This window comes from Chiloscyllium punctatum, chromosome 49 (genome assembly GCF_047496795.1).
Source record: "Chiloscyllium punctatum isolate Juve2018m chromosome 49, sChiPun1.3, whole genome shotgun sequence".
In the NCBI taxonomy this organism is placed as follows: domain Eukaryota; kingdom Metazoa; phylum Chordata; class Chondrichthyes; order Orectolobiformes; family Hemiscylliidae; genus Chiloscyllium; species Chiloscyllium punctatum.
This window is the reverse complement of record NC_092787.1, coordinates 11,056,646-11,079,702: the sequence shown is the minus strand read 5'-3', so window position 1 is coordinate 11,079,702 and position 23,057 is coordinate 11,056,646. Positions and strand designations below refer to the sequence as shown.

General features: G+C 41.1%; 1 long non-coding RNA gene across 5 annotated transcripts in view; it reads right to left on the bottom strand.

Annotated features, from left to right (window-relative positions):
• LOC140469673 (uncharacterized) overlaps positions 1-16,851 on the bottom strand; it is a 92,893-nt gene extending 76,042 nt beyond the window's left edge. For 2 of the 5 annotated variants that reach the window (XR_011956197.1, XR_011956196.1), the window contains exons 1-2: positions 8,091-8,341; positions 1,766-1,943 (exon numbers count right to left, since the gene is read on the bottom strand). This is a non-coding gene — a long non-coding RNA (uncharacterized lncRNA). Of the gene's footprint in view, positions 1-1,765; positions 1,944-8,090; positions 8,342-16,660 lie in introns of those variants that run through there. The other 3 variants (XR_011956198.1, XR_011956200.1, XR_011956199.1) reach the window with 3 other exon arrangements.
• Between the last annotated feature and the right edge of the window lie 6,206 nt (positions 16,852-23,057).

The following is a 23,057-nucleotide window of genomic DNA, read 5'->3' as shown; positions in this document are numbered from 1 at the left end:
AGAAAATGGCTCCCATTGAGGAAAGTAATAAAAGAATTAAAATTGAAATTTTGGCATCCTGAGAAAAGTATGAATTTACCTGATCAAATAACATGGACCTGAAGATCTATGATGGCAGTTATTGTGAGGAAAATGTCAGTCGGTCATTTCAGGAGAAAACAAATGTTTATCCAATCAGTGTATGCCCATAAAGCTTCAGGACCTGTTCCATGATTGACAGAAGGATCAGTAACACAAGGTATAAGCAGCAGGAAAGCTTTGGAACTTCAGAGGAGCATACACAGAGTGACACTAATTAAATATTACTCCCTGTTACTTGACTGAAAATAGTTTCTCATCAGTCTTTATAGAGAGGTTATTACACATCTTTGGAGCAGACAGGACTTGTACCCAGGCTTCCTAGCTCAAATGTAGTGACACTACCACCATTCACAAGCACCCTGCTACTTTATTTAGCTTCTGCATTCAAATAAGCCACAGGTGCATTATGCGAGTTACACAATGTAGCAGAACTCAAGCGGTCAATAGCATTCAAAGTGACCTATATAATGGGAATTATTTGGATGCATTTGTAATGTATAATTGTTGACTTTAAAACTATCGTTAGCATTTGCTTCAGAATGCAAGTTATGATGCATTTACTCAAAATAAATGTTCCTCTTCAAACTGAGTGCTTTGAGAACCAACATTAACATTTAGAAGGACTTAGCAAAATTTGTTTTGTTAAGTTAATATTTTTAATAATTACTGGTTATTGATTGACAGCTTAAAATAGTTGAGCAATGTTTTGGGTTAATTTTGTCATGGATGCTTTTATTTATCTGTGGTCATTGTTTTTCCAACCTGTCAGTTGACAATCAAGTATGTGAGCAAATCAGCGTGGCTAACTGAATAGACAGCACTTATTTATGCCAATCCGAATGAATCTGCAGAGACATATCAAATCTAATATATTCAAGTATGATGGACAAGCTCTGGGCATCATTCCCTGTAAACACACAGTATACACAGTATTTTTAATTGTATGCTTTGGCGTTCAGGATGTTTTAGTTGTGAAACATTTCTTCAATTGGAACTTTAAAAGATTCAGTTATTATATACTTCCAGTGATCAACTATTTCACTGCTCAATGAAATTAGGATGCAAAGGACAAAGGGTTCCCTAAACAACACTGACATTGGGAACCAAATAGGTATAGTGTTAAAAAGACTTGCACCTTTATAGAGATTTATTCATCCTTGAGATTCCCAAAAACACTTAATTCTTTTTAAGTGCTTTTGAAGTTTGGTCACTTTGCAATACAGAAAACACAGCATTCAATCCACACCCAGCAAGGTCACTCAAACAGCAATGGAATAATGCCTGGATGGCCTGACTTTGGGTGTTGGCTGGGAGATATATATTGGCTGGGACACTAAGACTATCTCCCTTGTTGAAAATTATGTTTCATGATTAGTGAGGAAATGTATGCATTCTACTGGAAGATGTGAGAGATAATTAGCAATTACTGTCATTATTGACATTGATGAAAATAAAAGCCACTACAGTGTGTTTGGTGCAAGGAGGCAATTTGCCAGTTACTGTAATAAGGTATTATAAAGGGTTAAGATTGCCAATATATTCAAAATTGTGATTACCCAAGTCATGTCACCCCGGACCACTGTGATGCTTTCCTCATGGCAAAGCTGAAGTGAAAGAATGCATCAAAGCACAAAAGTCTTCTCTGAAGATGGTGTGTGCCCTATGGTACTGTCATAGATCTCACCTTTTACCTTGCTGCTGTTCACCTAAGTAACTACACCAGAATGGTAACATCTAGCAAACTTCTTAGCACTGACCACGGGAGCAGGATTTCCACAACTGTTGCTCAACATGTCTCCATTTGGCTGTACCTCAAATCCTGGAAAATCAAAGGTCTGTTCATCAAACTCTGTGGGTTCAACCTTTGAGAAAAGAGTCAGACATAAAGTAGTTGGAAGATTGTAATACTCTACTTCTTGGCATTGCAGCAATAAATTGGTATTTTATTTCTGACACATTAATAAAAGACAAGCTACAGATATGAATGACCTCCTTCTGTGGTTTACCAATTCTAATTTTGTGATGTCCTTATTTGAGTTTTGTGTGCTTAAAAGAAAATGTTTATGAATACTGGATTTTTCCTTGATGCTTGAAATTATATTTAGACAAGCACTAAACTGTAGCTATGATCACCTGTAAAGTGTTCATTCCAAAATACAAATTAATTAATTATTGAATGACCTATCGAAAAGATGTTGTGAAATTTGAAAGGGTTCAGAAAAGATGTTGCCAGGGTTGGAAGATTTGAGCTATAGGGAGAGGCTGCACAGGCTGGGGCTGTTTTCCCTGGAGCGTTGGAGGCTAAGGGGTGACCTTATAGAGGTTTACAAAATTATGAGGGGCATGGATAGGATAAATAGACAAAGTCTTTTCCCTGGGGTTGGGGAGTCCAGAACTAGAGGGCATAGGTTTAGGGTGAGAGGGGAAAGATATAAAAGAGACCTATGGGGCAACTTTTTCACAGAGAGGGTGGTACGTGTATGGAATGAGCTGCCAGAGGATGTGGTGGAGGCTGGTCCAATTGCAACATTCAAGAGGCATTTGGATGGGAATATGAATAGGGAGGGTTTGGAGGGATATGGGCCGGGTGCTGGAAGGTGGGACTAGATTGGGTTGGGATATCTGGTCGGCATGGACAGGTTGGACCGAAGGGTCTGTTTCCATGATGTACATCTCTATGACTTTCTGCATACATGTTAAAAGTTGACCAAAACTGTGATAGTTCTTTATAATTTCTGAATATTTGCATCTCTTTTTAGTGGGAAATGTGAAGCAAGATCAGCTCATGGTAAATATCTGCAGTGTTGTGAATTCCACAGCAAGTTGAGTCAGCTAATGTGATGACCTTACCTGTGATAGTACAATAGTCTGCAGCTGTCATCATCCCAAAAATCTCTGAAAACAAACTTATTTTAATTCCTTGAGTGACTCCATAATGCAATCATGTTTTCTACTGTTTTACAACAACACCATAGTGATAAATTCAAAATGTTTTGCAAGAATGTATGCTTAGTTGACATGGCACTTTCAACATTAGTACACTTTTGCTACTGTTCTAACCAATTAGACGTCATCAGATATTCCAAATGGAAGATAAGGAGAAGTGTGTAATACTGTTTAAATGGCACGTTTTGTATTTTTGTAATATTGAGACTTCCGGTATCAATGTTCACAGCAAGTTGAATGACACATTTAGTATCATGCATTGCATGAAGGTTGAGATATATTCATTTAAGGGACAAAGTCTAATTGCTCTGAAATGAATCGTGGGCTATGGCACGGAGAATTTAATTGTTTAGTCAGGAAACAATGAAGATTGAAATGTGCCAATCAATTTAAGGCTTCCACCAAAATTTCTTGATATTTTTCCAGGTGTAAGAAGAATACCTGCATGTGCTGACATACCAATTTAGACAAACTAGCATGAACACAACACACCTTGCCACTTTGCTTCGTAGTTTATTTAATCTCACCTTTTGAAGTTGCCACAGAAATAGCCATGCAAATTCCTTTTGTGGAAAACAAATGTTAACATTCACCAAGCAATTACACTCTTCCCTAATGACTCAATTTTAAAAAAAACTTGGATTTATATTGCGTTTTTCATGACCACCCAATATTTCAAAGTATTTTACAGTTACTGAAATACTTATGAAATGTATTCACCATCATAGCGTACAATATGCAGCAGCTTATTTCACACAGCAAATTCCCCCAAACAGTAATGTGCAAATGACAAAATAATCTGTTTTTATAATGTTGATTGGCAGACAAACCTTGGTCATACAGTGGAGATAATACCACTGTCCGGCTTTGAAATACCACAGTGGGAATTTTTTTATGTCCACTGGAACAAGCAGCTGCGGCTTGATCTAACATCTCATCTGAAAGATGGTACCTCCTGCACTGCAGCACACTCTCAGTACTGCATTGAAGCGTGAGTCTTGATTTCTCTGCTGAAAGTGCTGACTTTCAATGTGAACTTATTAAAATAATAAAAAATAAGAAAAGCAGTGATGTCTATACTGGCATATTTCACATTGCCTTCATAACCTGCATTATCAATTATTTATTAAAACAAGGTCAGTAAAATCAAACTTCCAATGAAATTTCTAATGAAACTAATGCCTTACATATAACCAGCTTCAAATTATTTACAGCCAGTTACAGATCCCCATCAGTCCAATCCCACCTTTGAACTTGATACAAACATTAACTCTGAACAACCATAGTTAATGCATTCTGACACTTTTTTTTTGAGAATGGACTTGCCTTTGCAAGACCTATTATCAACAACATTTAGTGTGATTCATTTGATGAGCAGAAAAATAAAGATGAGGATTATGCTAATATGAGTGATTATTATCAGAACAGGAGGTTAACTTAAGTCAGACATATTTATTGACTAATCATTGGCCTGAAACATGGCAGTGTGGAACCACATTGTCTTAACAATATGCGCCTTTTCAAGAAGTGGTAACCACATTCTGTGAAACAGGAGCTAAAATCCTGGTAGGAGGTGAGGATGGTGATAAAAAAATGTCAGAGTTACCCACTGTCCGTATAATCCTATCAGAAACCTTAAGAATCTGACTTGAAGATGAGGAGCGGGGGGAAGGGAGTTTAGTGATTTTTGGGCCAATGTTGCATTCTAGTGCAACATCTGGCCTGCATCACATCTGGCTCAGGACTATTCTGCACAGTGAACATTTAACCACAGGAAACGATTCCATTCTACAGCAACAACCCCACGATATAGCCGTGTATTTCAATTTGTACCCGATCTTCGTGCACCATATTTTGAACAACATGGCTACAGCAAATATTTCCTGCTTGAGGCATGTAAGTGAAGCAAGACTGTTCTAAATCTTCTCACCCTTACCGTCACTGCCAGTGTGCACCAGATTATCAATGGATTACAGTGTATCCAGTGGGATCAAGGAGAACTCTTTTTAATTATATTAAAAACACCATGGGCACTCAGGCAGATGTTTGTGCTAATTGTTTCGCACACAACCTCCTTTAGTTCCAGCAGACTTGTTTATTTAGTCTGATTTCATTCGGCTGCGGCCGCTGTGCAGGTGAAACTCTTTCTTTTCAATGTCGAATCGCTGTGAATTGATTTGCAGCCATCACTGATCAGCGCCAGCACTGAAATTGACAAGTGACTGGAAATACAAAGCCGAGCAGCTCTTCACGCCAGTCAGCTCGCATTGGACGTTTGCGCCAAATGGGATCAGCGTTTGACACAGACCGCTTTAAGAAAGGGGGAGGGGGGGAAGGAGTGTTTTTTTTTAAAAAAGAGGAAGTTGATGAGAAATGGAAAGGGACAGGGCTGTATGGAACAAGTTGATGGATTACGGTCACATCAATTTCTGAAGGCCGAACCTTCAGGAGCAGCGGAGTCAGTGAAATTTACATTATTAATCTCTTGTAATAATCTACAGCTTGAGCAGACTGAGAAAATAGCACCAGAGCTGTAGATTGACCAACCTATATAAATAACTACTCTGCGCTCAATTTAATTGCACTCTTGTGAAAGTGCTCCTCTTGTCTCATTCTAATTACTTTTAGTTTCATTAGGTCGAGCAAAATCCATCCCAGCTCTGCAACAATGAAAAATTCATATTCTGACTTTTGTTCTGTGAAATATTTAAATGTTAATAACCATTCATTCCAGACATGCTATCTCTCTGGTGCTCGGCTTAACAGAAAATCTATTTAATCTACCGAATCTCATTAAATGATTATGGCATAAGAGAGGCTTGAAAGAACTCAATAGTAAAAAGAGGGCTTTAGAATATTCCTTAATTTAATTTATCCTCTTGCATGAAGAGCAACAAAAAAGGCATAAAATATCTCTCTTCTGTGCATCCATTTGAGTGGATAATGATTAACTGTTTTCTATTGTACTACAGCTGGTATGCATTATCACACAGAGTGTAAAAACCACATACCCTGGTAGTTTTTGACTTCTTTCCAAATATTACTCCTCTTAAAGCCATTAAAAGATTATCACTGATTTAACCAAATGTCTGTTTTGTGCATTAGGAACAGCCTGTACTCTGAATCCCCCAATTGCCATTTTTTCCCCTTCCCCGCTCCTATTATCTCATTCACACAGCAGTATTTAATTTCATTCCCATGAATATGCAATGAATTTAATTTTGAACACTATTTTCATCTGCTCCTGTAATCACAAAAAATTCTGGTGTAATTAGTTTCTAATTACTTGCTTTAATTGTTGTAGTAATCATTTTAATTACCCAAATGCACAGACATCAAATGCTAAAAGGAAAATAATCCTTTTGTGCCTCCTACCTTGTCTTTCATACTCAATGTTGGTATCTAGATTCTGACACTGTCAACCTTTTGAAAGCTGAGGTGAAATTGGGGGGTGGGGGATACAGGAAATGCTTGATATGAAATCCAAGTCTACTTGTCTTAAACAGCATCGAAAAGCTGTGCTGAGAAATTTGCATGGCCCCAAAAACCCATTAAGTTAAAATATACAGTTATTGTACCTTTCTGGGACTGGCGCCACACAGCCGCTTATTGCATGTGCTTATAGCACAGTCTAGCAGATGGTAAATCATGAAATTTTATGAAATTATTACGCCAGTGAGGTGTTTTGAAAAGGAGCAGCTGTGAGGGAGACGGGACATTATAAATACTCACAGGTGTTCAGTCTTTCTACTGCCAGCCACAACATAAAAAATTAAATTATAAACAAACAGGCAAATGTTGTAATCTCTCTCATACACACCACTTACGGGAAAATTGCTTAAACTAAGCAAAGAATTAAATTTTAATTTGCATAAAATATTTATTCAGGCTAAGGAATTCCATAGCAACCCCTCTGATACCACGTTTAAAATTACCAAGATGCACAGTGTACAGTGGGCCGGTGCGCAAACTCGGCTGTAACCCCACCAGCTTTCAGAGAACAGGAGCTTGGTGGGTTTCATTTTTTTTTGTTGCCACGTTCTGGACCAGGTAAATCTATTCTGGGTAAGTCGGCTAACTCGGCGCTTCCAAGACAAATTTTGTCTTTTCCATCAAGTTTCATTCCACACTAGCATGTCTTGCTTTGCGTCATTGCAGATGACATTACTGGAATGTGGGCATTTGTTCAAAGTTTGTGGAGTGCAGTTATTAATGTGCTTATACCAATATATATTTCTACAGATACAAATGTCTATGTATATGTGTTTGTGTGTTATTTTATTCCTCAGTATACCAGTTGACATATTTCCATTCTATTTAACCCTTGGATACTCTGAGGTAGAGTAAACTCCACATCTTCCAAGAAATATGAGTTGTTTAATGACAGAGACAGGATACCTGAGAAAGCCATTGCTGCTGGGCAGTGTAATCGTGACACCAACAGATGAAGATGCCAAGATGAATTAAAAGTTATATACATTTTTTTAATATAAAAAAACCTGCTAAAGTCTACCTACACAAAATACCACAGACCCAGCGGCGGATGCAGTGCCAAATGTTGATGACAGATGCGCTCCAAAGTTGATTTTGTTTTATCATCTGTGTTCATTTAGTGTCAGAGGCAGGATTATTTCGCAGGATCCCTTTCTAATTCAATCAAAGGAGGTGATCGCAACAGTGAAAGATGCAATTTTTCAAAATAAAGGGAAACGTCAACACGTATTCTTATTGCGGGTTCCTTCTCTTTGTTGACTCCTGGAGTGCAGCCGAGTGAGCAGATGAGGCACTACCAAGGTAAGTCCCCCCTCCCCGGTAAACCTGCTAATGCCGCTCTGTGTCCAGCCAGCCGGGGGCGGTGTAATGCAGTCTGAGGTGGACACCACCCTAACCATCTCCGTCCACCGCCTCCGCCCCCCCCCCCCCCCCCCCCCACCACACCACCAAACAATTCAGTAGCAAAACATACAACAAACAAAAAAAAACACACGTTCCCTTCCCTTAATCCAAGCCGCGACCTGTCCGAATCTAGTGCAGACGACAAACATCACAAGTATGTACAGTACCTGCCAATATCATCAGCCTGACCCCAGCAGGAGTGCACTGCGGGTCACACTGTGTGCTTTCTCTCTTCTGTGAGGAGGGCTCCTCGGCAGAGGTGACTCCAGGTCTCAAAGAAAAAGTCAGCTAGCCTCTTGTCGTCTTGTCAGTGACTCTGTGTGTGTGTGTGTGTGTGTGTGTGTGTTGGGAATGTGAGGTGCGGGGAATTCTTGAAGCGACCCTGTTTCCCCGCTGCGAGCTGACCGCTCTCCAGTCGCCCCTTTCCCAAGGATTCGCACGTTTTCACAATAACCTGTGAATGACCGCAATGAGACTATCACAGTGGAAGGCTGAAGCCATGCGCTTGAAACCCCCATATTCAATCTCCACCACATTTTTAAAATCCAGTAGAGAATTCTATCTGGTATGGGGAGGGAGGGGGGTCAGATAATAGTTAATTATTTTTTAAAAAACACGCGGCTTGATTACAACATGACAAGAAAGCAAAACCGCTGAGGGAGATTAAAGCGAATTTTAATGTTGGGGTGGGAAACTGCAAAAATAACAAGTTATTTTTCAGAAATGGCTTCAGAGTCCTGCCTAAGTTCGCTGAAGAAGAGGCTGTCAGGCAACCCAGAGTAATAAGTACAGGGCTAATTTACAAGAAACAACCCGGTTATTTTACAGCTTTAATTAGTATTTGTCACTCGCTACCTCAGTGTACCGTTGATGCCATAACGATCCTATAGATCCTCATACACATTTTACAGGGGTTTCAAGAGGAGGCAAGATGTGATAATTAACATGTTCGCAAATTGCCCCGAATTTATTGACGAGTTCCTTAAACGGACCTCGGCTTGAAGTGAGCAACAACGGAGAGGCAGAACATAAAGAGTCCTCACAAAGAGGGACTGGAGTCCTAATTATGAGTCTGAAGAGAACCAGACCAGATTTGATTAAAATGAGGCCGGTTCACCAGTTTAAATGGAAAAAAAAGCACATCGACAAATAAAACATTTTGGGATGGGGATGAAGCGAGCTCGTTGCACTGTACCCACACCAGTTAGATCCCCCAAAATAAGCTGTGACCCCTGATACATCATTGACTTTGATAACCTCCATGAGCATCATCAATACAGCAGAAGTAAAACAATGATGAAAGATAAACTCGCATACACTAACTTAACTTGACACGCTTTAATAAAAACAAATGCATATCATTTTTAAAAGCTGAATGCGTAAAAGGTCAGACCCGAGTCAAAATGTCCCCAAAATGTACTCCAGTTCTGAAGATGGATCACTGGACCCTAAACGTTAATTCGGATTTCTCTCCACAGATGCTATCAGACCCTCCTGAGATTTTCCAGCAACTTCTGGTTTTGTTTCTGACTTTCAGCATCTGCAGTTCTTTTGTTTTCCCCAAACTGGACCCGTCTGTGTCTGAAGCCACATAAAAGGCAAGGAACGCTGCCAAAAGTTAGTGGGGTCTATTTAACTGCCCGTGGATTTTTGGATTGTCAAATCCACACACTTTGCTAAATGGTCATACAGAGCTCCCTATTTCTGACCCGTCAACTCAAAAAACCTAAATTAGGACCGAGTCAGCAAAGTGTATATAGATTCCTGGTCAGATGACCCTGAAGAGAATTTTACTTAAAATGGGTTTATCTTCAGGTAGACCTGAATCAATAGCAATAGCCAGTGTCCATTGGCTCCACTCCATCTGTGGTTAACTTATTATGTCACTCAGAAAGACCAAAAGGCAAATCATAAAGGGAAGAAACATATTCTGCAAAGTGCTACTGCTGCCTTTATGACCACACTAATTCAGTTTTCTACATATACAACAGGCTTGGGCTTCTATATATTCATGAATATTTCAGGTTGGCCACAGTAAATGGAGTATACACATTACAACCAGGCCAACACTTCCTTTGAGACATTTGCTGTTCTCTGTGCTACCCACTATGGCTGCAGAATCAAGATGCAACATATTGCTGCCCTCTATTTAAAAAACCGCCAAGGAACTTCAAAGGCCCACATCACGGAGATCATCAGAGTCAAGTGCAAATCATACATCTGTGATCACTGGATTGTACAATGATCACAGCAACACTGCCAACAGATGGTGTTATTTCAAGTTTCCGAATAAACCATATTTCTTCAGGCTGCGTCACGCATCATTTCCCAAATCTATGGAACCTGTTCCCCAACCACATTCATTGTCCCACTGTTTCCAAGTGGCAGAATATTCTGGAGAAGAATTGGGACAACTCCCATCACCAATTATTTTCTTTATGCCTTCATAGGCAGCACTTGATGGATGCATATTGAGACAAGATTGTGGATATGAACTGACATTCTGCTATTCATGGGCTTTTGAAAACACAGCAACAGTGATCCAATCGCAGTACAGAATCTTCCCATCTACTGAAGCAGTTAAAAATAATGGAGGAACACTCCCGCAGTTAACATGAAACTCCAAAAGTGAGAAAGACCAAATAAAAGTCATTTTGACAGGTTGGAAAAAAGAAATGCACAAAACACTTTAAAAGTAGTACAGTTCTGCACTGATAGCATAATCATATTGTAGAAAGATCCCATTGGCAGTGGTAAGGCAAATAAACCCAACTCCTTAAAGCTTGCTAGCTTAATATTCTTGAAAATGCTGTCACACATTCAATGGAACAATCTACCCAAGGTTAGTTTGCATTAAAATTAACCTTTTAAACATTTAACAAAACTCGGCCATAAAACTGAACATCTGGAGTTTTGCTCATTCCATGAATATTGCAGGATGCAGGCTGTCATTTTCCCTTCTGCTTCACTGTAGATATTCCAGTGAATTTTATTGACTGCAGTTCATCCTTCATTTCTTGTTTCTGCATAGCAATCCTTCCCTACCTGTTAATAACGCTGTCTCTGATATAACACATTTTATTTGTGGTTTTCTCACTATTAGATAGGCTGAGAAAAAAGCAGGCACTGCATGGACAACCCTTATTGCAAGGATTTTTTTTTCTGATTCCCAAAACACAGTTTTATTGGAGTTGGTATACAACAAACATCCCTATTTTTTTAAATGTCCAATTCATCAGATGTCATTTTCATTGGATTATTTAGAATTTATTATTGCTGGCAATGAGCAGCAAATTCATCACTTTGTTACTTAACCCTCAGAGTACCAAAAGGTTATCCTATTTTACAAAAGGCATGCTCCAAAGACTCTAATAATGACATTTTACTGAGGGATTCTAATTCCTCATTGGTTCCCTCAAAAATCTGTTGCATATCTGACATGATTAAGTTTAACTTAAATAAGGGACATTGGCCATGAGAAATTGACTGGTGAATTAATTTTTCAACCAATCAGGCACAGAGATTTAGTACAACTCAGCTAACATTAAGTCAATGGCAGTAGAAAAATAATGGGATCCTTCACACTCAGCAGATAGAATGCCTAAATGAATATAAAATAAATTACAAACAAAGATATGGGAAATATATTCCCTCCCTAATGACATTGGGTTCAACCCACAGCACATGGACTGCAGCGGTTCAAGAAGGCAGCTCACCATCACCTTCTCAAGGGCAACTTCGGACGGGCAATAAATGGAAGGGTCACCGGACCCGAAACATTAACTCTAATTTCTCTTCACAGATGCTGCCAGACTTGCTGAGCTTTTCCAGCAACTTCTGCTTTTTTTTCTCGACAGGTAATAAATGCGAGCCAGCCAGCGACACTCACATCCTACAAATGAATTTTAAAAAACTATAATCGAAGTAGAAAATTCATATTTAGGTGGAATTATGGTCATTATTCCAAATATTTTCAATCTAGGAACTTAGGGTATGTATTATCATTGCATTAGTAAGCTACCACTAACAGCTTAGTCTCATTTTTGATTCTCACAAAGGTTTTGAGGTGAAATGGATTGAAAGAAGCATAGCTGACTTTATAAGACTCTGATTCTTTAGAGGAAGCAGCACAATAATGGTTAAATTATACTTCAGAAAATCTGTACTTTTTTACAGCACAGCTTGCTAGTTATTTCTCTGCCCTGAAAGGACCCACATCGAGCTTTCATTGCATATGACATTTATCCAACAGGCAGGCTAGTTGTCATCGAATCTTGTGCAGTATTTGCACTATTCAGCCTACTTGTTGAATAACTGTCAAATCCTGACCTTTCTCCTGTCTTGCATTCCCTTATTTCCTTTGATGATTTCTGTCAGCAGAAAGCCATACAATGGTACTTTTGAACTTACAATATTCATCCTCCAGTGCTGGGCAGATAAGGGAATTTAGTATCTAATGGTATGGTCTGGTACAATGAGACAACCAATGGATGCTCCTGGAACAAGACAACAGGAACTCATGATTAAGGGCGAGGATTTCATTTGAAAATGCAGAATGACATTACAAATAAAAGCTTGTTTTCCAACGGTTGTAATTTATAATGCAACACGGCCACACATCTTTGGTCTGCATGTGCACATAACCCCAAGAAACCATCAATGTGGGAAAATTGAAACTGACTTTGTATAGTCATGGCCTGTAATGCAGTTGAACATTCTGTTGCTGCTATCGCCTGCATGTTTCATTGTGGCATGTCAGAAATGCACAGTGATAGATCAGATAGAATGAAGCAGTTATTGTCTGCTTCTCAAAATTTCCTCCAGTTGTTGTGAACAATGTCCTCTTCCACTTCACTGGTGTCTGACTGCTTTCAGCAGATCATTACTATGTTTAATCCTTTAGGTTTTGACCTTTCTCTGATGCTGGCATTTCCCTTATTATTTTAATGTGAAGCTTGCATCGAAAGACAAGCTTCAGTTTTCTGTTTCAAATAATCTAAACTAGCATCACTGGTTTAACTCTGAAGGACTAACCATCCACCCAAAACTCTGGCTGATGATTCGCAAGTGCAGTGCAGTTAAGACACGTGATGTAGTTAAGACCTGGGTAAATTATAATTCCAGTCCCACTTTGTCCATCTCTCTCACATGACAAAACAAATCAAACTTTGCTAGTGGGATTAGATTAGATTAGATTAGGTTAGATTAGATTCCCTACAGTGTGGAAACAGGCTCTTCGGCCCAACAAATCCACACTGACCCTCCGAAGAGTAACCCACCCAGACCCATTCTCCTACTAATGCACCTATCACTATGGGCAATTTAGCATGGCCAATTCACCTGACCTGCGTATCTTTGGACTGTGGGAGGAAACCAGAGCACCCGGAGGAAACCCACGCAGACACGAGGGGAGTGTGCAAAATCCATGCAGACAGTCACCCGAGGCTGGAATCGAACCCAGGTCTCTGCGAGGTAGCAGTGCTAACCACTGATATTATGGCTGAGCATTTGCTTCAAAAATAAGGATAAGTCGGTGAAATTTGTTATTATTAACGTGCAAAATGAACAGCAGTTTTGACAAACTAAGATGGCAAGGTGACTCAGTGGTTAGCACTGCTGCCTCACAGTGCCAGGGACCTGGGATTGATTCCACCCTTGGGTGACTGTCTCTGTGGAGTTTGCACATACTCGTGTCTGAGTGGGTTTGCTCTGGGTGCTCCAGGTTCCTCCCACAGTCCAAAGGTGTGCTCGTTAGGCAGATTGGCCGTGCTAAATTGTCACGTAGTGTCCAGGGATGTGCAGACTAGAGACATAGAGTTATAGAGATGTACAGCATGGAAACAGACCCTTCGGTCCAACCTGTCCATGCCGACCAGATATCCCAATCCAATCTAGTCCCATCTGCCAGCACCTGGACCATATCCCTCCAAACCCTTCCTATTCATATACCCATCCAAATGCCTCTTAAATGTTGCAATTGTACCAGCCTATTACCCATGTCAAATATGGGGTTAGGGCGAATGGCTGATGCTCGGTCTGGGTAGGATGCTCTTCAGAGGGCCAATGCAAACTTGATGGGCCAAATGGCCTCTTTCCACCTGTACAGTGCAAGTTACAAATCATAGAACTTCCTTGGCAATTTGCAAAACTCCGCCTCTCAGGTTAGCAGAATCTGATGCTCATTGTCACACACCCCATGAGTGTCAAGAGGCAGAGTATGAGCTGTCAATGTTATCATGGCTGACAATGGCAGCCACAGGCTGGCTGCACATGCATGCATGGCAGCAATGACATCACAGTGCCATGACTGAGATTTGCGGAAGTTGATTGTTCAATTTGCAACAGAACCCCCAGGGCTCATTGGGCACTCACCTCAAACCACTATCACCCACACCTCGCTGCTGGCTATATACCTCACTGCATGGCTCATCACTTCACCCAGGCAGTGGGTGGCGAGTGAGGCTCTGGGACCTCTTTCTGACCGCACCTCTCAATCAATGGTTTTTTAATTGATTTGAGAGGTACCTCTTTCATGGATGCCTTAGAAATGCAATGCTGCAAGTTTCATAAAAGCACACACTGACAAGTGTATTATAATGTCCGTTGATTTCGGCGAGCCAGCATTCAGGTGTTTAGCTGCAAGGCTATGTTTCTGTATAGTCATGGTCACTGCGCCACTGGGCAATGGCATTGACAATGAAAGACTGTCAAAACATTGCTTAATTCTTCTGTGAACACAAACTGAATTAGGGGCAAAAAGTTATGTCTGCTATTTCACAGCGTAAGGATCAGTCAATGGGGGTGATTAATGCTCTGAACAATTCACGAAACGTTGGAGTCCCAGAAAAGGAATAGTTGAGTCTGTCAAGTCTCATGTGCACAAGCTATAAATTATGAGTGGAAGTTCATTATATTTTAAATTGCCTTTCTGATTCTTTTTATTTAACTTTCTCAATTCAACCTTGATTCTTTCACCTTCTGTATTTAATACAACCGAAATTCACCATGAGTCCTTCTCCATTCTTCCTCTGTTTCTTTCTCTATTAGATTCAGATGATTAAAGAAATAAGCTGTTGGTCGACTCGTTCATCAGGTTGCCCCCTTGTCCCATACCTTCCTTAGCTCATGCTTCTGATAATTTGTTGCATAAAAGTATTTGGAGCAGGATGACAATGCCCTATCCCAGTAAATTCTGGACCAATATATTTCGTGAATAGTAATATATTAGTGTATTTACAGCTGAAGCAAAGACATGAAGAGATTAACACAGATGGATCTGAGATAAGTCATTGAACATTTGTTCACTAAGATCGCTGAAGTCACCCATACAGGCATGTATATTCATAAAGAAACATTATATCTGATCACAGTGCCAGCCACATTAAGTCATATATGAGGCTGTAAAATGCTAAATTTAGAATCGCTTTTAACTTTCAGATCTAACGTCACAAATAAATCTTAAACCCTTTGTTCTGCATCATGCCATAATCCATCAGCTTCACAGTCTATGATGAGAGTGCCTATTGTATGAAATAATTACCTGTAAATGAGTTGAAAGCTCACCAGTAATATTTTTTCTCTCTGGTTTTAGATTTAGATAATTGGAATATTGGGGGAAATCCAAATCTGAGTGCTCATCCTCGCTGCTATCTTTCTGTCAGCGCAAAATATATACCATTTAAATATACTTTATAACCCGCAAAGCAAGCTTTGAAAAAAATCTCCAAAAAGCTAATGGTTTTTAAAAGCCAGTTCCATTGATAGTTGCAAAAGCAAAATACTGTAGATGTGTAAACGTTGCACGTATTCAAATTTTCAGTTTGAAGGCACTCAGTTGAAAATAAGATGCTTGGCTTTCCCGTGTGTTCATGCATTCTTTCACTTACTCACTCTCTCCCTCCCTCACTAGCTCATTCACTCACCCACCAGGACCTGGCTGAAACTGAGCATTGCCCACAATCTACTCAGACCTGGTTACTACTTGTGAAATTTCTGCCTTCCCAACAAAGTTTGATTGTGCTGAATTTTTAGTCAAGTTTCCATTTTTAAATAGGAAAGAAAGTCACATCCATGTGATAAAACTGATAGGAGAATTTGGTACCTCGAGCCTGCCCCATCATTCAGTGAGATTAAGCTGATCTGAGTGTTGCCTCAACTCCACTTGCCCGTAGCTAACTATGGGCGCATCTTCTGTTTAAGGTACAATGAGTAAAAGAAGAGTAGAACAGGTTTTACCACCAACCACTTGTGGTTATTCTGGAGCCTTGACTCTGGTCCCTTGATACAGCTGCAGAGACCTGAGTGGAGGTGTTGGTGGGGGAAAGGAGTTGAACTTATTGATCATTTCTATTCAGTCAGAGCAATCTTGCATCTGTTTTGTGTTTCTTTTTCGCACAAAGGCACGTAAATGCAAAGTGTTATTGATTTCTGGCAAACACAACAAAATTAAATCACATTTTTATTTTCTTCGCTGAGCCCCGGTCAAACTTGAGCATTGCTTGCACGCCACCAAATAGCTTCACATCTAACTAAAACGATACTTGAACACATTTTCCCCTCATTTTGAGGGCAAAAGGTCAAGTGATTAGATTTCTCTAACATCCACCAACCCACCTCCCCCCTCTACAACCAACGCCACAATAATTCCGTGCATCGAAACATGCCTAATACAGCAATGATTATTCAATGACAAAAAATCTGAGCAAGAGAAAGGAACAGCAATTTAAACATACTGTACCAACAGACTCTGATGTATGATAGGTTAGCTAGTTACTGTGGCTTGCTGAGTAAATTCATTTGTAGTCCTCCAGGGTTTTAAATCTCTGTTTTTGGCCAACAACAAGGTCTGAAAAGATTGCAGTTCATTTCCACCCGCAGCAGACGACTCATTTACTGGCTGCAGGCAACTCAATCAGGCCAGCCACTGATGAGCGAGTGACTTGTTCAGACCTCAAGTCAATATGTGTCTGCCGTGATAGAATGTCAGCATCTGTGAGCTGCTGTTGTCTCCTAGTGTTGTGGCTTTTTTCATTTCATCTGATCAATGTTATTAAAAACCTATGGCTTGTTTAACCATTCGGGTCCCCTGAATTTATTTTCTGCAGCTTGCAGTGAGGCATAATGGATTTGTGCTGCACCCAAGGGCTCATCTTATCGGACAAATAATTGGAAGCAGCTCACTTATTGGAAGCCAGCGTATTTGTGTTTACAGAATATAGTACAAATTCTGAAGCATCTGTTGCAAATGCCAATGATCTGAATTGCTGTTATCTGCATTGTTATCAGATCTGCCATGCTTTAAGCAACGTGAAATGTAACATTTTAAAAATTGTAGTCCCTTCAATATTCTAATAGTATAACAAATCTGAGAGAAAGAATGCACAAGAGACTAAAGCTGAAGATCAGGTGAACAATAAAGCCGAATTTAGGCAGCTTTGTTCTGATTTCTTTTGTGTTATGCCAGCCTTGGGATGTTTGAAGCCAGAAAGTATGAATTATCAGAAAACTCTGACCATCATTTGTTCTTACATTGTTCTATTATCTCCCTTCTCCCATTGCATAGGTTTTCCCCATTCCCATCTTTCCAATTATAAACAGGGCCTCCAGCTCCCAGGAAACTGCTGGCATTCATCTGTAACTTGTCACTGGAAGGTGCACTGGAGTAGCCGAGGGTGACTTAGCTTCTAAGTGGGTAACATGGAAGTGAATTTCTTCTCAACATTCACCGCCGCCCCCCCCCCCCCCCCACTCCCAAATTTTGGCCATTGATTGCATTCCACAATATGAATCTTAGCTTTTTGCCCTGTGGGGAAATCAGACTTGCCACCATTAAATTTGCAGGTTATATTAGTTTGGGATTGTAGTAACTGTAGTATCTTCTCAACTATGAATAATAAAACTTTCATTCCTTTCATTTTAATAGAGCCAGACTGTTTGACTACATGTACCCCTGCCGCTGAATTCTGAAATAATCCAAGGTATCCATGACTCAGCCTGAGTAAGCTGTTCCCAGCAATAGACGACAGAAAATGAAAATTACATTACCTTTGCTGGATAATCTGAAATGTGTGAGAAACAACCAATGTTGCATTGTCAGTCAGACTCACAATGAGGTATACTTGCACATACTGGAATCTACACATATTATAAATAGGGCCCTGTTATTTGCAGATAGAAAAAACACATTCAAATACTGCACCCACTACAACTCAAAACAATTGGTAACAGCCATTTGCTAATTTATTTTGCAGGGTAATGGCCTAACCAATCAGACTCAACCGCCTGATTTAAAATTTAACAAAGTCTGGCAGTTAACTGTCAGTCAGCATTTATAGATACTTTCTCCAGTGCTATCCCTCCACCAATCAAAGTCCACTTGCCAATCAATCAGCACTTGTTTCTAATGCAGTATAAATGTTGGTTTTTCCCTTGACATTGGTATTCTTGTGGATGTCCTGATGAGTGCAAAATAAAAAAAACTTCGACAAAATATGTATTTGTTCAGCTTATGTTCTGTAGTACTGAATGGCTGATTAGAATTAATTTTGTTCTATCTTCAATAACTAACAATATTTTATAACTAAATTCTAAGAATACATTTAATGTAAAATAGTTTGCTTACTTGAGTTACATTATAACTTGCATGCTGCTTTAATTGGCCACTCTTTCTGAAATTGGGGAAACACAGGAGCAAAAATAAGCCTTTCAGCCCCTTGAACCTGCTGTTATTATAGATCCTAGTGATCATCCATCTCAAATTTATTTTCCTATTCTATTCCCATATCCTTTGATGTGATTAATGTCCAGGAATCTATCAATCTCTGTTTTGTACTGAATCAATGATTGAGTTACCACAGCCCTGGAGTCATAGACATATACAGCGTAGAGAAAAGCCTTTTGGTTCATCATATCAACACTGGTCAAAAACAACCACCTAACTATGCTGATCCCATCTTCCAACACTTGACCCATAGCCTTGTATGTTGTAGCATTGCAAGTGTATATCTAAATACTTCTTCTTTGTCATGAGGGTTTCTGCTTTTCCCACCCTTACAGCAGTGAGTCCAGATTCCCACAACCCTTTAAGTGAAAAAGCTTTTCCTTACCTCTCCTCTAAATCTTCTGCCCCTTACCTTAAAACGCTGCCCCTGGCCAGTGATCCCTCTATCAAGGGGAAAAGTGTTTTCCTGTCTGCCCTGCCTATGCCCCTCATAATTTTGTACATCTCACTACTACCTTCTCAAGGGCAACTAGGGATGGGCAATAAATACTGGCCAACCAGCGGTGCCCACATCCCACAAGTGAATTAGAAAAAAAGTCATGCCCCATCTCAACCTCCTCTCATCTAAGAGAAACAAGCACAGTCTGTCCAATCTCTGTTCATAACTGAAACTCTCCAGGCCAGCCTACATCCTGGTAAATCTCCTTTGTGTCCTCTCTAGTGATGCTATCACATCCCTCCTATAGTGTGGATTCCAGAACTGCACAATATATTTTAGCAATCGGCTAAAACATTTTAAACAGTTCCTATTCTTACAGTCTATACCTTGGCTAATAAAGGCAAGTATCCCATATGCCTTCTTAACCACTTTATCCACCTATCCTGATGCCTTAAGGCACTAGTGTGCATGTACACAAAGGTCCTGCTGATTCTCAGTGCTCCTGAGGGTCCTACTGTTCATCCTTCTGTAATAGAGAATCCCAAAGAGTCACCAATCCCACTCACCTCATACTAAATGACTTGCCCTCATTCTTAGACAATGTCTCCTGATCTAGGCCCCAGCCAATAGAAACATCCTTTCTGCATCTAGGCTGTCATGCTGTTTAAGAATTTTGTAAGTTTCAATGCGATAACTTTTCATTCTCTGAATCCCAGAGACTACAGGCTCAGTCTCCAGAATCTCCAGAACATAGAAATTACGAATCGGAGGAAGCTACCAAACCACTCCAACCTGCTCCACCATTCAATAAGATTATGGCTGATCTGATTGTCCTCAGAATTCCACATTACCTTGCTTATCTTTGCTTAATAAAAATCTATTTGTCACTGCCTTAAGAGTATTCAATGACTGCACTTTCACTGTGTTCTGAGGCAGAGTTCCAAAGTCACACAAGCCTCAGAGAGAAATAAATTAATCTCAGCTCCAACCTAAAAGGGTGATTCCTAATTTAAAACTGTTCTCCCTAGTTGTTCATTCCTGGAAACAGAGGGCTGAATCTTAAGCTTTCTTTTAACTAATTGTTAGTTTCATTGAGTTTCATGGAAGATTTCTCTTCATGAGATCTCGCAAGACCTCGCACTGTATCTTATCAAACCCATCTCAGTAACTGGGCAAAAATGAGGACTACAGATGCTGGAAATCAGAATCAAGATTAGAGTGGTGCTGGAAAAATACAGCAGGTCAGGCAGCATCCGAGGAGCAGGAAAATTGACGTTTCCTGCTCCTCGGATGCTGCCTGACCTGCAGTGCTTTTCCAGCACCACTCTAATCCACCTCAGTAACTATTTACCCCATCCCTACAGCACCCATTTTGCCTAATTCTAGTCCCATTCTAGCACTCACCATACCAGAAAAACACAGCACTGCTGGGATGTTCTGCAATTGACTGGTATCCCTGCGGTTGGAACCGTATTTAAAAGGTTATTGTGCAATTGGACAAAAGCTGTCAGTCCAGGCCTACCCTGCAACGTTCTGCACATTTGCCCCCGACGTGGCAGATGGGGCAAGTTGGTGCTTTGTGTTGCAGACAGGAACCTGGTGGTCCTGTGTGGAGATTGGGGATATTACAGAAGTTGGACATCCTCTTTCCGCCCAGATCCACCAGAGGAGGCCATGACACGAGACCACACCAGCCTGCTCTGAGTCTGCCATCTGGGTCTGTGCAGTCTCAGCTGTCTGGAGGGACACTCAACATCATAGGAGAAAGGTCAATCACCATCTCCACTCTGCCAGTGTAAGTGCCAGCATCTTCTCTGTGATACAACACATTTACTTCATCTCTGGTGCTGCATCCACCTCCCACCAAGTCCATGCTCTATCACTGACATGACTTCCCTCACTTGCTGTCATGCACCCCAACCCCTGGCACGACAAACCCTGTGGGTCCTCTGCCATGCCTATTCACTTACTCAGGACACCTCTCATCTAAACCAACAGTAACAGCAACGTCACCCATTTTCATTTCCCTTCACAACTACCTCTGCTTCATTACAGAAGGAAATCAGCCCCCAAAATGGCAGGTAGAGTCAAGACGGATGGCGGGCCTCCTGACATTTGGCTTTTCAACCCTAATGAATAGAAGGCCTTGACTCTGACCTCCCTGAGCTGCCTGATTGTGTCCAAGCCCCTGGCCTGTTACCGGAGACTGCCCCTGACTTACTGTACTGCAAGTCCCTGACCAAAGGCAATCTCCCTCGACTTGACTGAGGACTGCTTACAGCCATGACATACTTCCTAGTTTTGTGACTGTACTAAAAAGCAAGGCAACACAGCCGTACTTTGAGTCCCATTTGTCTGGCTGAGGTGAAAGGTGCAAAAAGGAAAAGCAAGGAATGTCACGGATTTAGTAAGCCTGCAGGCAGATTCAAAATGAGTGAAGCATAAGAGAACAGGCAAAGAGCTCTGAGGTGTAACCTGGTCCAGTCATGGAGCTGGATGCCTGTCCATCATAACCTCACAGGGTCCTTGCTGCAACATTGCAATGAGAGTTGCTATTGCACCCTGAGATGCAGCATTAGTGTTCAGAAGCATACTGCAAATAATTTGGAGACGTGCCATGAGGGTTCTTAGAGCTGGCACATGTCAAATGCCAATGTCCATGGACATAGGCTGCATAGGCTCATGGAACATGTCCTGAGATCTTGGTGCACCATATCTAACCTGGAAGTCCTTTGGAGCAAGTGACAAGATGGAGTCAACAGGTACCTACTCCAAGAATTCGCAGCATTTAGTTTCCATGGTGGATGGTACTAGGGAATGCTGCATATTAATGAGACGAGATGTACAATCAATGATGTCATAAATATGAACTAATCCTCCTTAATACTGGACATTCTGCTGCCTGGCAAAAATCTTACTTCACACAGAACTCAGTTAAAAGATGCAGCAAATTGTTCCCAATGTTGAGATAGGCCTCGCTAGACTTCCTGTGTGATTCTCCCACATTTCTCACCATGGCCTGTGTCATTCTGCCAATAGTTTACACATTCACCCCATTAAAACCACTCAGGATCATTAATAGTTCAATACAGCCACTCCTCACTCAAAGCTCCAGTGAAGACAAGGTCAGGCTGTCTGATCTTTCCTCATAAAACAACCAGCTTATTCCATCTATTAATCTAGTAAATATCCTCTGAACCACCTCCAATAAATTTACAATCCTCCCTAAACCAAGAGACAAAAACTGTACACAATGCTAATTCAAGTTAGAACTAAGTTTTTTTGTCAGATGTAATCAAGTACAGGGGTACAGCAAAAATGTACAAAGTCACCAATCCCTGGCCATCTTAGGTATAAAGGTACTGGGAACAAAATCTGAGGGACAAAGTAGAAAAAAAGTTAAAAGATCAACATTACAGTCCTTCTTATGTGCTCAGCCACGTTGACCTCTCAATCCACACAAGGATTCGATCTCCCCTGCACTGGCCTCCTCTACTGCAATGGGCTACCTCTCTCTGCATTGGCTTGATCTCCCCCACTGGTACACCTTGGGCTGCTTGTTCTCACCACCTCCTCGGGCAGCCTGTTCTCACCACCCCCTTGAGTTGCCTGTTCTCACCGCACCCCCCTCGGGCTGCCTGTTCTCACCACACCCCCCTCAGGCTGCCTGTTCTCACCGCTCCCCCCTTGGGTTTCCTGTCTCACCCCTCCCCTCTCCGGCTGCCTGTTCTCACTGCTCCCCCCTCAGGCTGCCTGTTCTCACGGCCCCCTCGGGCTGCCTGTTCTCACTGTGACCCCTCTCAGTCTGCCTGTTCACACTGCCCCCTCGGGCCACCTGTTCTTGCTGTCCCCTCGGGCTGCCTGTTCTCACCACCCCCTCGGGCTGCCTGTTCTCACCACCCCCTCGGGCTGCCTGTTCTCACCACCCCCTCAGGCTGCGTGTTCTCACTGCTCCCCCCTCAGGCTGCCTGTTCT